Source organism: Moschus berezovskii, chromosome 8, assembly GCF_049115385.1.
Source record: "Moschus berezovskii isolate FMDL1 chromosome 8, NW_MosBer_1.0, whole genome shotgun sequence".
Taxonomy (NCBI): Eukaryota; Metazoa; Chordata; class Mammalia; order Artiodactyla; family Moschidae; genus Moschus; species Moschus berezovskii.
This window is the reverse complement of record NC_142467.1, coordinates 57,607,912-57,622,231: the sequence shown is the minus strand read 5'-3', so window position 1 is coordinate 57,622,231 and position 14,320 is coordinate 57,607,912.

The window sequence follows — 14,320 nt, the reverse complement described above, 5'->3', positions numbered from 1 at the left end:
CCATCCTTGATCCAGTGGTGAACCTGTGGCCCTTGTTGGGCCTGTGAGATCATCACATCCACCCAGCCAGGTGACTGGTTGGTTCAGGAACAAGTCCAGGACCTATTGAGATCCACAATCCCAGGACTTTGTCCTGGGACAAGGCCTCCAGGTCACAGCAGGGGAATTCATTGTATCAGGGAAGTTCAGTAAATGTGGTCCCCTCCCCTGCCCCATCCTCAAATGACTCCTTCCATGAGCTCTGTCTGCCACTTCTCTTTATTTGCAAGCCCTCATACTTCTGTTGAGTATTTATAAAGATTTTAGTAGTGCACCTCTTAGAAAACTTGCTTCAGAAGACAAGCAGATTTTAAAGATTCAGAGCAATATAAAATGAGCAAGACTACTTTACTGTGATCACTCCTGGAATAAGTTCACCAAAAGAGAAACCTTGATGCCCGAGCTCAGCAAGTATATCTTTTTTTGTTTTTGTTTTTTTCAATTCTGAGATTTGTTTTCCGTTTTGGAGCAGAAGCAGCCACGGCTCCACATAAGAATAGGAAGAAATTGTGTCATTCAGAGCCCTCTGTCCATGCTCTTCCATCCCCACTTGATGATTTGACTCATCCTGGGGATGCATCAGTGTTGAGACATTTCACCCTGAAATTCTCATCGAGGACCCCCCAGTCAGATGTAATAAGGAATGCCCATAAATCATGCCTAATCATGATACAGAATTGCATGTCATCAAGTGCTCCTTGGTTAAGAAAGATGTTCACACACCCCAGGAGACGCACCCAGACCTGTTCAACCATCCCACAGATGTGAGTCTGAGAAACTCCAGTGTCTTAGAGTTCAGACCTTCACCTTCATATGGGTGGGGCTACATACTTCGAGGCCTTGAAAAAGGGAAGAGGGTATATCTAATCAAGCTCCGATAGGATTGCCTGCTGCTACTCTTCCCAGTGACATGTTCATGCTTTTCTTTTCTCAAGGACTTTCATTCAGATCAAGCAAAAACCTTCACAGGCAAGGAAACCACTCCTGGCCCACAAAAAAATAATGCTGTCATTTAGTGTAGCACTTTAAAATTTTCCAGGTTTTTTTTTCTTCAAATTTTGACCATGGCACATCCCTGATCAAAAAACCTTCAAAAACTCTCATGGCCTGAAATAAACAGCATGGCACTTCAAAGGGTGCTTCCCGTATGGCTCTAGCATCGTTTCCTCAATGTTCCTTTAAGTATCCTGTGCTCCAGAGGGTCCCAGTCTTCATTATTCTATGACAGTCTGAACCAATATTCATTCATTTCTTTGTCAGTATTTATTGGGCACCTTCTCTGTCCATATCCAAGTGTGGGGTGCTGTCTCCCATTTGTGCCCCTCCCAAGGTTCCCTCAGGCTCAAATGCATCTTTTCTACCCCAAGGGAGATAGCTGTTTGGCAGCCATTACCCCTTATTCTTTTCCAGTGAGTCAACTCTGCTGGGAAGGGTTGGGGGCAGGAGGAGAAGGGGACGACAGAGAATGAGATGGCTGGATGGCATCACCGACTCTGTGGACATGAGTTTGAGTGAACTCCGGGAGTTGGTGATGGACAGGGAGGCCTGGCGTGCTGTGATTCATGGGGTCGCGGAGAGTCGGACGCGACTGAACTGAACTGAACTGAACCCCTTATTCTGGTAAAAACACCTCAGTTTTTCTCTAGAGCCCCAGCCCTCCCCTAATCTCAGGTCCCAGGATTTGGGTGTGGTAGACAGACACCAACTCTGCATCCAGTGATGAACCTGTGACCCTAGACAGACCTATGAGATCATCCAAGCTACCAAGCCAAAGAGATGGCTTGATCCAGGAATGGGCCCAGGACTCAGTGAAGTCTGAGAACCAATTTCTATATTGGACTGTTGTGATGAGAGATTTTTTTCTTTCTGGATTTGAAACCATGAGGACTGCTAGTGGCCCTCTTGTCTCTTTGTCAGGGAAGTCTGCCAAAGAAATGGGAAGCCTCGAAATGATACCAGGATAGACGACACCAGTGTTCCCTGTTCACAATAGTCAAAAGAAATGGAAGCAACCTAAATATCCATTGGCAGAAGAATAGATAAAGAAGATGTGGCAGATGTATAAAATGGAATACTACTCACCCATAAAAAGGAATGAAATAATGTGATTTGTAGCAATATGGATTCAACTGGAGGTTATCATACTAAGTAAAGAAGTCAGAAAGAAAAATACCATATGATATCACTTACATGTGGAATCTAAAATATGACACAAATGAACCTATCTTATGACACAGAAACAGATTCATAACATAGAGAACAGACTTGTGATTGCCACAGGGATGAGGATGAGGGGAGGGATTGGGCATTTGGGATTAGCGGATGTAAACTATTATGTACAGAATGGGCAAGCAACAAGGTCCAATATCCTATGCTATTATTTTCCATTATGTTCCATTAATACAAACCATAGTGGGAGCGAATATTAAAAAAAGAATGTGTATATATATATAACTGGATCACCTTGCTGTATTAACACAAAAAATTATAAATCTACTTCAATAAATAAAAATTTAAAAGAATACTAGTGGTCCATGTCATGAGTCCAGATGCACCTTAAATCTGTTACATAAGCCAATAAACTCATTTTGTTTCAAACAGTTTTTATTATTATTATTATTTCACTTACAACTTAAGTCCTGAGCTCTAGATAAACCTTCATAGTGTTTCTGTACAGTCCTTTCTCCCCCCACTTTATTGTCTGATCCTTTCCCAGGAGGAAAGAGCACAGGATTTGTAGTCAGAAAATCTGACACGAAGTCGGGTTCTGCCATTGCCTAACAGCTGGAACTTGAGGTAACTACTTATTTTTTCTGCATATCCATGTTTTCATCTGTAAGATGGACCTGAGAATGCTTCTAATGCTGTTTCAATGAAATTACATGATACTTATTCATGTACTTTATAAAATTTGCCATCCTCAGAAATCAACAATATAGTATTACACTATGGATTTCTTCAACACGTTGCAAAAAGCTGGCAGTTTCTAGGTGTCTGTTACATTGTTTCATATTCATTAGTGTGTCCAGTCTACCAGTCTTGGTAGGCCCTAGGGCTCTGTGGGCTCTGCCCATCTCCCCTGTAAAGGACAATCCTGCATATCATGTGTTTCTCCCCACTTGCTTCTCTGCTGCTGCTGCTGCTGCTAAGTCACTTCAGTCGTGTCCGACTCTGTGTGACCCCATAGATGGCAGCCCACCAGGCTCCCCCGTCCCTGGGATTCTCCAGGCAAGAACACTAGAGAGTGGGTTGCCATTTCCTTCTCCAATGTGTGAAAGTGAAAAGTGAAAGTGAAGTCGCTCAGTCGTGTCCGACCCTTAGCAACCCCAGGGATTGCAGCCTACCAGGCTCCTCCATCCATGGGATTTTCTAGGCAAGAGTACTGGAGTGGCTTGCCATTGCCTTCTCCGCTTGCTTCTCTAGTCATAGCCAAAAGGAACCATACCTGGGCAGACACCAAAGCTGAAGATTGTCAGAATGCAGTGTCCTGTGACACATGCCTTGGCCTAAACACTTGATGAAGGTCAGTTAGTTTTTCAGTCCTATAAATTTGATTTCCTCTAAATTTGATGAGAACTCCTGATGTTGAGCTCTGACTGGTGACCATGTCGTCCTGGGTACAAGTTTAAAGACACAAGGGATTCTGTCTTCAGAGGAGAAGAATGGAGCAAACAGTAATCTCTTTGGAAGCAGAGAAAGAAAAACTGCCTCAATCTTGGCAGCAGTGTATTTTTCTTGAGCTCCTGCATGTACTTGATGCCTTGGTCTAGAATCCTAAATGAACCTAGATTCTTACAACACATTGTTATACTTGGTCCACTTTGAGTAGCTTCTGTTCCTTGCAACCAGAAGAGCCCTCCTTAAAACCATGATGGGTCCCAGCTGGCAATGGGGAAACCAGAGGTTCTGGCAGCTGAAAGAGTGGCCCCAGGTCATATAGAGATACAGAGTAACAGCCTCTGGGCTTTTTACTCAGTCTAGAACTCTTGGACTAGAAAACTCATTCTGAGGTTTCTTCATACCAGGAGAGAGGGTGGTGTGTGCATCTTGTACCCACCTCCCTTTCCAGCCAGTTAGGAAGGATGGGTTTAGAAACTGGCATGAGTTGGGCTCGTACATTCCGCTTGATCTCTTTTTACGTTAACTTTACGCATTGGTCTTAAAACATACACACTCAGCGGTATTGTTGCAGGGAGATCCAAACAGAAACAGCTACTTTCTACTTCCTCTGCCCATTGGAGATAGGCAGAAGTATTGGTATTACCTCTTTCCATTGGTACAACCCAGGTCGGTTTTCCATTAACAGCAAAGCTGAGTGCCCTGAAGTCTGTGAAAAATCCCAGGCCTTCTGCCACATTACTGTTCTCAGATGCTAGGAAGAAAGGTAGGAATCTTGAGAGCAGACAGATTTCCTCTCCCCTGAGACCACTGCTGACCATCCATTACTGCCCAGTTCATCCTCTTTACTACAGAGAACAGTGTGCTCCTCCATCGCCCCTCCCTGCACAAGCCCCAGTTTAAGCCTATGAATCTCTTAGGATTGTTGGGTCCTGGATCCAGCTCACAAAAGCCATGTGTTAAATATACAGAAATCTTGTGAACTGGTTGTTAAATTGCTGATAGCTTAAAATTGGCTGTGATGGGAGTATCTACAGCAACGAGTAACCAAATGCTACCAACCAGTCCCTCTCACAAAGAGCTCGTTGGTAAGCCTTGACCAGCACACCACTGTGTGTTTGACATGACAGGTGACGTCTGCACTTGGCTCCATTTACAGCCTAGACTGGTTTCAGCCTGAGAGAGGGGGACAGGTGTAGGGGTGGGGTTAGGTAGAGCTGAGAGAAGCTACAAGTACTCCACTTGGAGCTGTCAGTTACTTTCCAGTGATCTTGGTTTGGGGATAAAGTAACCTTTCCTAAGTGAAGGCAGGACTCTGCTTTGTGGATCAACAACTGGTTTTTATTTATTTGCACTGGTTTTAACCAGAGCCTAGAAAAGGTGTTTGGCTCCCCACCACATTCAAAAATGCTTTTCAGAACTTTGCTTGGGGCTGCCAAGAACAGTGTACAGATTCTGTACATCAGAATACTTGGAGGACGATGCATTCCTTTTGGTGCCCACTTCCGGCAGGAGGGAGGAGATGGGAGCCCACCCTAGGCTCATTCCCCAAGGGCAGTGAAACTGATGAATTTCCTTTCCCTCGATGACTGCTGTGGGCAAGAGGTCAAGTAGCAAATGCTAACTTTGCTGGTAGAAAGCCGGCATCATTGTGAGCCCAGGGAATCATGCCGGGTCAGAGGCCCTAGATTCCATTTCCACTTTAGTGAGGGGTCTCTGGGAAGTTTGTTAAAACTGAAGAATTCTGATTCAGTAGATCTGGACAAAGCCCCAGACTCTGTGTTTCTTTTGCTGTTGTTGTTTTTATAATTTTACTAGCATATAGTTGATTTATAATGTTGTGTTAGTTTCAGGTGTATGGCAAAGTGATTCAGTTATACATGAACATATATTCTTTTTCAGATTCTTTTTCCATATAGATTATTACAGAATATTGGGTATAGTTCCCTGTACCTACATATGAGTAATATCATACAATATTTGTCTTTCTCTGTCTGACTTACTTCACCTTGTATGATAATCTATAGGTCTATCCATGTTGTTGCAAATGGCATTATTGAATTCTTTGTTATGGCCAAGTAATATTCCATTGTATATTTGTAGTAATACCACATCTTCTTTATCCATTCCTCTGGCAATGGATATTTAGGTTGCTTCATGTCTTGACTGTTGTAAATAGTGCTAGGATGCATGTATCTTCTCAAATTATCATTGTCTCTAAATATATGCCTGGGACTAGATTGCTGGATCATATAGTAGTTCCATTTTTAGTATTTTAAGGTTCTTCCATAGTGTTCTCCACAGTGATTGTACAAATTTACATTCCCACTAATAGTGTAGGAAGTTTCCCTTTTCTCCACGCCCTCTCCAGCATTTATTATTTGTAGACTTTTTGATGATGGCCATTCTGTCTGGTGTGAGGTGATGCTTCAATGTAGTCTTGATTTGCATTTCTCTGATAGTGCTGTTGAACATTGTTTCATGTGCGTTTTGGCCATTTGTATGTCTTCCTTGGAGAAATGTCTATTTAGATCTTCTGTCCATTTTTTTATTGGGTTGTTTTTTTTTTGACATAGAGCTGCGTGAGCTCATTTACATATTTTGGAGATTAATCCCTTTTGGTTGCTTTGTTTGCATATGTTTCCTCCCATTCTGTAGGTTGTCATTTCATTATGTTTATAATTTCTTTTGCAATGCAAAAGCTTTTAAGTTTAATTAAGTCCCATTTGAAAATGGAGCTGGAAACATCAGGCTCCCTGATTTCAGACTATACTAAAAAAGCTAGTAGTCAAAACAATATGGTACTAGCACAAAAATAGAAATACAGACCAATGGGACAGGATAGAATGCCCGGAAGTAAAACCACATGACTATGGTCAATTAATCTATGACAAAGAAGGCAAGAATATACAGTGAAGAAAAGACAGTCTCTTCAATAAGTGGTGCTGGGAAAGCTAGACAACTACGTGTAAAAGAATTAGTGCATTGTCTAACACCATACACAGAAATAAACTCAAAAGGATCAAAGACCTAAATGTAAGGCTGACCACTATAAAACTCTTAGAGAACATAGTCAGAACACTCTTTGACATAACTCACAGTAATAACATTTTTCAGTCCACCTCCTAGGGTAACAGACTCTGTGTTTGTAATGGGCATCTGGGTGACTAAAAGTCTGATGGTCCTCAAACATCATTTTAAGGTCACCTGGGATCAAAGCTAGACTAAATTGATGCTTTAATACATACATTTCCTTTTCAATTAAATATCTGAAGTATCTGGTAAATGTTTTTATTTAGCTGTTAGCAACTTTTGTTGGCCCACAGGTTCATGATTGAGAAGCTTCTTCACTGTGCTGTGATTAACACAAACATAGTAATGGAAAAATCCATAGACAGTAAATTCGAGGGTGACTATGTGGTGAAAGACCTCACCAGCATCTTCCTGAAAAACTGGAATGAACCCATTCATCTTGAGAGATTAAATATTTTAGTAACTGAATTGCCATGATCTTCCAAGAACACCAAGGATTCCAGCAAGATCTAAATCACCACAACTTCCCCTGACTTTGGTGCTGATTAAGATCAGGGTAGCCACTCCAGTACTCTTGCCTAGAAAATCCCATGGATGGAGGAGTCTGGTAGGCTGCAGTCTGTGGGGTCGCTAAGGGTCGGACACGACTGAGCGACTTCACTTTCACTTTTCACTTTCACATATTGGAGAAGGAAATGGCAACCCACTCCAGTGTTCTTACCTGGAGAATCCCAGGGAGGGGGGAGCCTGGTGGGCTTCTGTCTATGGGGTCGCACAGAGTCGGACACGACTGAAGTGACTTAGCAGCAGCAGCAGCAGCTTTTAACCAAAGCAAAAACAGTTACAAAAACAGGCTATCAGTTTGAAAAAAAGAAAACAAAAGCCACAGTTTCAACTCCTCTGTCCTGAATAGGATTAGATAAGACTAGATGCTTAAGGATCTCATCTACAAAAGGGAAACAGCTTAAAGGAGCAACGTGGTCTGCTGAAAAACAACATGGGATTTCAAATAGGCTTCCAAATTCTCATCGAGCTTCTGTGACTGGTCACTTAACCTCTCTGAGCCTATTTTCCCATCTTAAAAAGGGAGGGAAGGGATAATTCCTATATGGCAGACACATAGGGAGAATTGGGAGGGAAATTTACATATATGTGTATGTACATTTATATCAAGCATTTGGCATCAGAAGAAACTCTACCAATTAAACGTGATGAAAGTTGATCTCTGAGTTTCAGCTTTTGTCTGGAAAATAAGGATAATCATAATCCACACCACATAAAGTTGTTTTGAGAATTATATGAAATATTTTACATGAAGTACCTGGCAAACATCTGGGAGAGTTTGAGTGTCAAAATAAAAGATGGTAGTAAAGGATTATAACAAATTGAATAAAGCAAGAATTCATGAACCCATCCATTACAAATAAATATGACATGTAAGAAAAACTCATGCTTACAGTTGAAAGCCAACTCATAATGGTGGAAGAGAGAATTGATTTAGAATGCCACCATTTGGCAACCATAATATTTGAGTCAATTGAGAATCACCTATGGATGTCTCATCAAAGGATATTTCCATAATCTCAAGTATCTCCTCACAAGTGACCCATTGATCACAAAGGATAAAATAGTGACTTTACATTAGTGAAAACCAGTGGACACTGCCTTTTACTGGGACTAATTGACAGCACGTCTTTTCTATGAGGCACTGATAGGAACTCATATCTTCTGTGGAATTCCTAAAAAATAAGTGCATAACCTGAGTTTCATCATGAGAAAGACAAAACGTTTCAAAAATGTCAATGTTATGAAATAGAAGGACTCAGGAATTGTTCCAGATATCAAGACACATGACAAGTGAATGTAACACCTAACAGTGAGCTGGGCTAAAAAGAACATCACAGGGACATTTGGTGAAATCTGCGTAAGATTTATTGATTAGGTAACTAATGTAGTGCGTTAATGTTAATATAATATACATAATTGCATTGTGGTTTTGAGAGGCAGGATTTGTAGGCAGACTTTTAGGAAATAAGTCTTAAGGGTTAAAGGGCATCAGATTTATAGCATCTTAAATGATAAAAGAATGATTGATAGATAAAGCAAATATAGTAAATGCTAACATCTGAGGTGTGAGGGGAAGGGTGTCCAGGAATTCTTCACTATTTTAGCAATATTTTGTAAGTCTGAAATTTCGGGTTTTTTTTTTAAGTATCTCGTGTATATGAAGTAACTGACAGCTGTTTGTCTTCTTAATCAATTAACAACAATAATGAAACTCTCAGTGTGGTCTAAAGAGTTTAGAAGCCAGGAGGAAAATGAGTCCCAAGCCAGCATGAGGATTTCCTGAAGGTCAGTTTTTGGATTGGCAGTACAAAACGTGACTCCCCATCTGCCTTCTGTGACTCCCGTCGTTTCAGTTCCTCTTGGCAGCTTGGTCGAAGGATTGGGGTCCCTGCATGGTCTCACAGGAAATGCAGGTTCTATGAAGTGCATCCTGCCTAAGGTAGAGGCCAGTAGGGTTGACTGATGCTGTGACTCAGGCTCTTACAGATAGAAGGGACGGCAGTGTACCAGATCCTGGGTCTACCTTCCATCCCCCAGAGAACTCTGTAGAAAGCCATTTCAGGTTAAAGGTTTAGTCTTGGCCATGTTACTGTCAATTTGGAGGCTTAAATATGTGGCAGTGCTTTTAACAGCACAGAGTGCCATAAAATATATCAATCACACACACATGCTGGGGAGACTGTGGCTTTGTGGTTAAGAGGGCAGCCTCTGGAGTCAGACAGACTGCTTCCAGACCTCAGATACACTACTTATCAGACAGACAATTTGGGGAAGGTCATTAAACCTCCATGCCCCCAATTTTCCTCATCCACAAAATGGGGATAATAACTTTAATACAGAGCTCAACTTACAGGAATGGTTTTAGTGAGATAATGCAAATGACAGAGCTTTTATGCCCATACATCCTAGCACATCTTTAGGTATAAAATAATGTTATTATGATATTATCCTAAAATTATCTAGAATCAGAGGCAATCCATTAAAATATGCTGGGACTTCTTTCCTTCTTTGTTGCCTTCCCTGGCCAAACCATCTTCTGATAACGCCAGTCACCAACTGCTTTTCGTGTTGATTTTCTCCTGATGTTTACTGGGCACCCAGGGATGGGACATGTCTCCTCCCTCTGCTTTTCCCATCTCAAGGTTCCAATTTGCTCACTGAGCCCTGGGGTTCTGGAGACGTCTATGATTCTGCAGGAATTTATCCTGCGTGACAAGCTCAACCAGAAAACGTGTGACCGAAAGTGAAACTTCAGTGCTAGGATCCCAGAACGGCGGAATATGTTTTCACTTCTACTCTCTGCCAGGTGCATGACGATCCTATGAAAATTCTGGTCCCCACACAGAGGTAGAGGAAGAAAGCTGCGTCACTGTTAGGGCTGGGAGACTACACCCAGGATCGCAGAACAGCACTCCCCCTACAAATCTGTCCACAGTGGCCTTAGCCAAACCCCAGGAATGGAAGCTTATTAGGAATGTGTCATAAGAAAGATATTCCACCGGAGTCCTCTCTCCAGAGCTCCACACCCATATTTCTGCCTGCTTGCTGGACATCACCAGATGACCCACAGGCACCTCAGACTTGGCACATCCAAAGTGACACCTCGCCCCACTTCCTCCTATGCCCTCTCTTTTGGGTGATGTCACAAACAAGTCAGAAATCTCAAAATCATCCTCCCCTGAACCCTTCCTTTAGTAGGTCTGGTGGTGGTGGTTTAGTCGCTAAGTCATGTCCAACTCTTGCGACCCCATGGACTGTAGCCCGCCAGGCTCCTCTGTCCATGGGATTTTTCCAGGCGAGAATACTGGAGTGGATTGCCATTTCCTTCTCCAGGGGATCTTCCCGACCCAGGAATTGAACCCAGGTCTCCTGCATTGCAGGCAGATTCTTTACCAACTGAGCTATCTGGTCTGTCCCAAGTCCTAAACGGCCCAGACCTGATTCTCCATCTTAACATCACAGGTTGACATTCAGCCTTTATGATCTCTCCCTCCCCTCCTTGGACTATGTCAGTAGCCTCCCACCTAGTTTCCCTTGTACAAGCTCACCCCAGTGTGGTCCAGTCTTCACACTCAGTTCAGTTCAGTTCAGTTCAGTCGCTCAGTCGTGTCCGACTCTCCGCGACCCCATGAATCACAGCACGCCAGGCCTCCCTGTCCATCACCAACTCCCGGAGTACACTCAAACTCATGTCCACAGAGTCGGTGATGCCATCCAGCCATCTCATTCTCCGTCGTCCCCTTCTCCTCCCGCCCCCAACCTTTCCCAGCATCAGAGTCTTTTCCAGTGAGTCAACTCGTCGCATGAGGTGGCCAAAGTATTGCAGTTTCAGCTTTAGCATCAGTCCCTCCAATGAACATCCAGGATTGATCTCCTTTAGAATGGACTGGTTGGATCTCCTTGCAGTATAAGGGACTCTCAAGAGTCTTCTCTAACACCACAGTTCAAAAGCATCGATTCTTCGGCTATCAGCTTTCTTCACAGTCCAACTCTCACATCCATACATGACCACGGGAAAAACCATTGCCTTGACTAGATGGACCTTGGTTGGCAAAGTAATGTCTCTGTTTTTTAATATACTATCAAGGTTGGTCATAACTTTCCTTCCAAGGAGCAAGCGTCTTTTAATTTCATGGCTACAATCAGCATCTGCAGTGATTTTGGAGCCCAAAAAACAAAGTCTGACACTGTTTCCACTGTTTTTCCATCTATTTCCCATGAGGGCAAAGTTACCTTCCAGAGCAGGAATGTGGTAACTCCCACAGTGGTGAAACCTGTGCTAGCTCTCCCAGCAACTCAAGGAGGAAGTGTAGACTCTGGAGTGGGCATGCAAAGCTCAGCCTATCTAGCCAGCTTCATCTTGCCCTGAAGCCCGCCCTCTGGCATACCAGACTGGTTACTGGTTCCCAGACTGCTCCTTATTCACTAGTGAATGAGCCTTTGAATGAGGTCTTCCTTCTGTCTGGACTCTCCTTTCTCCTTCTTTTTTAACCCAGAAAATCTTTACGTACCCTTCATACTCAGTTCAAAAGTCACCTTCTCTGGAAAGGAAGTCTTCCTCTTCTCTGCTCCCAGAGCATGTTTTCTGTACCTTTGTTAGTCTAACCCTCAAGTCTGCCTTGTGGTTGGTTGTTTCTGCATTTACACTGCATGCTCTTCATGATCAAGGGTTCTGCATTATTGGCTTCCATACTCTCAGAGCTGGACTTGCCTGGCTTGGGGAAAGGATGTGTATAACACGTCTATAGTCAGGGCACCACTGTGTTACCGTTTTGCTGTAGCTTTATGCTGTTGCCTACATGCTAGAATGTTGGTTCTATGAAAGTTGCAGTTCAAGGATCTCAGCCTTCTTTCAAGTGAACTTGTACCTGTCTTCCTGATCTCCTGCCTTCTCAGCATATATCTGAGGGGATATCTCTGGGCTAAAAAAATGTATTCTGGATTTGCTGGCTGGGGAAATTACTTTCTATGGGTTCAGAGAAAGAGCTGAACTTGTTAGAAAGGCTTTAGCTATTATCCCTCAGAGACAGAATAATATGTAAATAGTACAAAATGCTGACATCTGAGGTGTCAACTTGGACACGTGGTTATGTTTTCCTGTGATATTTAGAGCAGGGTTAGACTGACCCTGACATTCACTTAACAGCCTTCTTTCTAATTTCTTCCACATTGAGTTTTGTTCCAAGTTTCTGGGCATTTCTGCTTTGGGAGGTGGCCAAGGTCCAGGGAGTACCTATGATCATGCCAAGTCTCTGTGCCCCTCTGCTTCCGGGGCTTGGTCTGCCTCTCGGAATATGTGCATTCTGGCAGATGCAGTACATGCAGGGGGCAGACCCCGCCGTCTGAGGAGGTGGGCGCCTCCTGCACGGGATCTCATTTTTCTCCATCTGCACAACCATTTGGGGCCTCGGGCTTCGTGACTCACACAGTGACTATCCATCTGCCCATTTACTCCAAAAAGGAAGAAGGATTTCTTCACACACAGTTGGCCCAGATTCAGGCATGAGCTGAGTCATCCTGTCACATGTTCTGGAGCCACCTGTCCTGACCCATACACTGTAGTAGATCTCCATAATAGTAAGGCTTCCCATTACATGAAGATGAATATGACTTGCATGTTACACTCCCAAACTAGCTGAAATTCCCAGCCTGGACCAATAATAGGACAGGTCGGGGCTGGCAATCCCCGCTGCACCTGGCAGAAATGCTAACGTCCTGTGGAACCCCCTCCTCTGAGCCCAGTGGGGGCCTGGACATCATTGTCAAGACAGCACTCCTAGAAACGACCCCCCATGGAGGCCAGACTTGGCACCAGAGGTTAAAGCATATTGATACCTGAAGGTTAGATTGGCAAGACTTGGTGATTTTCTCGGTGATGAATGTAATCTCCTGAAGGCTACTTTTATTCTCTTGTATATATAATGACTTTATTGTTGGGCAAGGGGAGTTTGGAGGAACTTGGAAGGTGAAAATTTTCTGTTCCACCTGTTTCCCTCCCTAGAGGCAACCCATATCATTGGATTTTTTGTTTGTATATTTGTACACACACACAGACTGTATAAATTTACCAAGGCTGGTGCAGGTTAGAAGTCTGAAATCAAGGTGTCGGCAGGGCAGATTTCTTCAGAAGGCTATGAGGGAGGGTGTGCTCCATGCCTTGTTCCTAACTTCTGATGTCTTGCTAGAAATCTATAATGTTCCTTGGGGTGTTATAGATGTAACACCCCAATTTCTGCCTTTGTGTTCATATGGTGTTCTTATTCTGTGTGTGTCTGTGTCTACATTTCCCCTTTTTATAGGGATACCAGCCATATTTAATTAGGGTCCAATCTCATGACCTTATTTTAATTCATTACCTTGCCTTCCCAGTAAAGTAACATTTAGAGGTACTGGGGGTTAGGACTTCAATGTAAGAATTCAACACATGTAGCAGGCACTTAACATATTTTAATTTTAAAGTAAATGATCTCCTGCTTAATTGCTAAGTTGTATCTGACTCTTTGCAACCCTATGAACTGTACCCCACAAGGCTCCTCTGTCCATGGGATTCTCCAGGCATGAAGACTGGAGTGGGTTGCCATTTCTTCCTCCAAGGGATCTTCCTGACCCAGGGATCGAACCCACGTCTCCTGCAGGTGGCTTCTTTACCACTGAACTACTAGGGAACCTTGCTCTAAACACTCCTTTGCATCCTGCTTTCTTTAATATTCTTGGGAATTTTTCTATATCAATACAGCGACCTTTGTTTTTCTTTAAATGTATATAGCAGCTTTAACCTTAATCGGCTAAATTGGAAGTAACCAAGATGGGTTTTTTAAATTTATTTTTAATTGGAGGATAATTGCTTTACAATGTTTTGTTCATTTCTGCCATACAACAACATGAATCAGCTGTAAGTATACATATATCCTCTTCCTCTTGAACCTCCATTCTACCCATCTAGTTCATCACAGGTCACTGACTGAGCTCCCTGTGTTATACAGCAACTTGCCACCAGCTATCTGTTTTACACATGGTGATGTATATGTTTCAATGGTCTCTCTCTCAATTCATCCTACCTTCT